Genomic DNA, 3,581 nt, shown 5'->3' on the forward strand with positions numbered 1-3,581 from the left:
TTCAGAATGTCATTAAACATTATTTTTCAACCTTGAAACAACTTAAGTTCTGCTATTTTACTTACTTCGCGTTAGCATAATTATATAGTATTTTGGTGTTTGCTAGTCTGTCAATGTGCAATGCCGCATAAGGAACATTACAATTACTTAAAACAACAACTGTAAAACAAACTGTAGAATCATTGAAACATGTTTTCTTACTTTTGCTCCTCTTTTACCTAGGTGCCCTTCGGGTCCGTGATGTCCACGTTCTCCCTGATAAATTGGTATGACGAAAGCAGTCAGGAAAAATTCTCACTATTACCTAGATTTTAGATGGTTCTGGGTTAAACATGTAGATGCACTGTGCTCAAATTTAACACTACTATTATTTATGAAAAAATAATAGTAGTGTTCCACATTTGAAACAAGAAATTCACTGACCGATTAACTCCACCTTTCTATATACGCCTATGAATATTACATCTCAGGCTTGTTACAGTTTTACCCACTAAACGTACAATGAGCATGACCTGTTGTCCTTAGAGGTAACTTGACTCCAACGTGCTTTAGAAAGATATCAGTAGCCCGTTTCACGTATTTTTTTGGCCCTTAGTTCGTGCAGTGGGTGGCTATTCTGCTGCTCCACACCTTTTTTTTAAATTACCAACTAGAAAACTATTTCGAAATTTATTTATACATTTTATTTATGCATTTAGTGTCGAGTGTACATTTTCTTTTGCACGTCCTGTTTTCTGACAATAGCAAAGAAAAAAGAAGGTACTAAAATTAATTTGCATTTAGGAAGTACAACCATAAACTGCCGCGAAAAGGATGCAGTCCATGAAGTTTACATTTGCAGTTTGACACTTGCCTCATGTCCAGGAAATCCTCTAGGACCTGGAGGCCCTTGGGGTCCCTTAAAGAAAATAATAGCAATTACATTTATTGAATAATAGGAGTGATCTAATCCTCACGCTAAGTAGAATATAAAACGTTGCGTGTTTATTCCCTTATTGGTCTGGAAGGAGGCAATAAATGCCGATTTCACCTAAATCTTGTCCAGACTTCTCTCAAAACCTTCCCTTGCCACCTTTTGAAGCTGATCAGGCTGTTTCTAGTCACTGTCCGGCCAAAACGCTGTTTACAGATCAAGCGCTTCTCGATCTTTTGTTACTGGTGTTAAATATCAGCCTCTGAAGTCCGGGGATGCGCAGAAAGTAAAATTTCGAGTTCTGGGGTTTAAAAGTGACACGAGTTTACCTATTTCTTTCATTCCTTCTGTCCTTCTCGGTATTTTCATTGGAATTTTTGGGTCAACGTCATATATTTATCTGCGTTTTTCTCCGACCTGTATGACTGAATCGTGTTCATTCCGTTAAGGTTCGAAAGATTTCTCCCCCCTTGCACAAGTTGAATGTCTATCTTGTTGGTGCCCGTTGAAACTAATGACGTCACAAGCGGTAAAACGGACGTACACACACACACATACCCCCAAATTATTGGTTGATTTATGATTGGTTGTCTGGAAATCCCTCCTTTATGATTATCTTCTGATTGTATCAGATGTTGAAAGGAGAAAGGTACATGGAAAAGCCCAAATGGTATTACACTGACTGGCAGTCTCTTCCCAGCTGGTTTCTTTATTATTTTGTTTATCTTTATGAGTACAGTATATTCGATTGCTTATGAACATTACCCAGCGCTACACCAGAATTTCTTGGCGCCCTCAGGAATTTCTCTCAAAATAAACGACCTCCGTTGATAACAGCATTACTTTATTGTCTACAGAGAAAGAACGTGAAACTGGTATATGCCCACTTTAAATTCAAATGTCAAGCACTTTGTACTTACAGGTTTTCCTGATTGTCCTGGGAGTCCCATGGATCCGCGGGAGCCCGGAAAACCCTTGAACACAAATGAAAGTGAGAATAAAGGAATAACATTTTGCAAGTGAAACAAATTTATTGAATCCACACTTACTATGGGTCCTGGATCTCCAGGGTCACCAGCCAGGCCTGATTCACCCTATTAAAAACAATGATAAAAACACAGTACAGCAGTTCGCCGAAATGGCTACTTATCGTCAATTAATTTAAGATGCCACGTTCAACAGCTGAGTAAAAATGAAAAATGTGTACTTCCATTATTCTGCAGGCAGTCGTAGAGTAAAGTGCTAACTTATTGATACCTTAACAAAGGAAAACACGTATTTTTTTTTCAGATGACCATGCACTGGTAAATATGAATTGCCGAAAACACCCTCACCATGTTTCTCCGTTTGGATGTCTCCAATCATCTGACAATTCTACGATTTGGATGCGTATGGCTATTTTCTAGAACCAAACAATATAAAGGATGCACAGCACACTGACAAGTTCCACACTGCAAAAATTTACAGCGCCTATACCTGAGCACCCTCAGCTCCTTGAAGTCCACCCATGCCTAGTTCACCTGGATCTCCCTGAAATAAAGGAAAGGGAAAACCTAAAAATTACAAGGCAGAGAGTTCAAGTTATTTTTTAATCACAGGTTGGATAATCTATGTAATAACACTTGAGCAATTGTACAAAGTTATGCCAAACACAGATATTTAACAACATGACTTGTAGACGTTCTATACTCACTAATGGTCCTGGGAGCCCCTTTAGGCCTCTCCTTCCAGCACGACCCTAAAAAGTATGATGTTCTCCTAAGTTCATATTTACTAATAATAAATGATTACTTAAACTGTGTTTAAGTTGAAATTCCCACGTTTTCACGAGTATGCATATCCTGACTTTAACTTAAGTGAAATTGCAGTGTGTTGTACTTTGCGGGCAGAAGAAATAACAATTGCTATCTTAGGAAACAGGGTCGCATCCTGTGCTCACATTCATACGCTTGATGCTACCATGACTGTCAAACAATACCCTACGAACCTCTCCACAACGTCCACCTTGGGGACTGAAGAAAATTGCCGTTGTGGGGAGGTAGGGGTGTAATATGACAACTTTTTTTTAGGGGAGTACGATTTATTTACTGGGCCAAGTTCTTGCTTACTGTATCCCATAAAGGTAATTCAATCATAATAATGTATAGAGATAAAATACCCAAAGAAACTTGATGTTTTGAATCAAAATGTTAATAAAACGATCAAGGTTCTCAACATTCGTTACACGTGTTGTCGACAATTTATGCTTGCTGCATCAGTATAGATAGAACACAATCAAGACTCAATCAAAATACGATTGCCGCGATTAATCTTCAACGCGCCATACGAATCAATTCTTGACCTTTTCACAAGTTGCTGAAAAAACTGGCCCTTGTTGAGAGGATATTTTGGTGTTTGGGGACGCACTTTAGTGGCCGTTGCTGTTGTAGAGAGGTTAAAACAAGAGCCAATGAATGGACTGTCCGCCGAGACAAAATAAAATTGGCCATTAGTGATGGTTCGACTGTACTCTAGGAAAAAAGTTAACAGGTGTACCTTTTTTTGGTAGCTCCATTAGACTATATGTCTTTATTCTTTTGTTTTATTTGCAAGACACGGCAATAATTTCAAGAAACATAAAAAACAAGCACAACTTATATTTTTACTAAAATTGTTGGGGTCTGGTATT

General features: G+C 38.3%; 1 long non-coding RNA gene across 1 annotated transcript; it reads right to left on the bottom strand.

The window, feature by feature from the left end:
• Positions 1–216: 216 nt before the first annotated feature.
• On the bottom strand, positions 217–2,444 carry LOC140937316 (uncharacterized). Its single transcript, XR_012165457.1, has 5 exons — positions 2,390–2,444; positions 1,963–2,007; positions 1,834–1,887; positions 854–898; positions 217–255 (listed from the first exon to the last, which is right to left on the bottom strand). It is a non-coding gene; the product is annotated as an uncharacterized lncRNA (long non-coding RNA).
• Between the last annotated feature and the right edge of the window lie 1,137 nt (positions 2,445–3,581).

The sequence above is a fragment of the Porites lutea genome, chromosome 5, assembly GCF_958299795.1.
Source record: "Porites lutea chromosome 5, jaPorLute2.1, whole genome shotgun sequence".
In the NCBI taxonomy this organism is placed as follows: Eukaryota; Metazoa; Cnidaria; class Anthozoa; order Scleractinia; family Poritidae; genus Porites; species Porites lutea.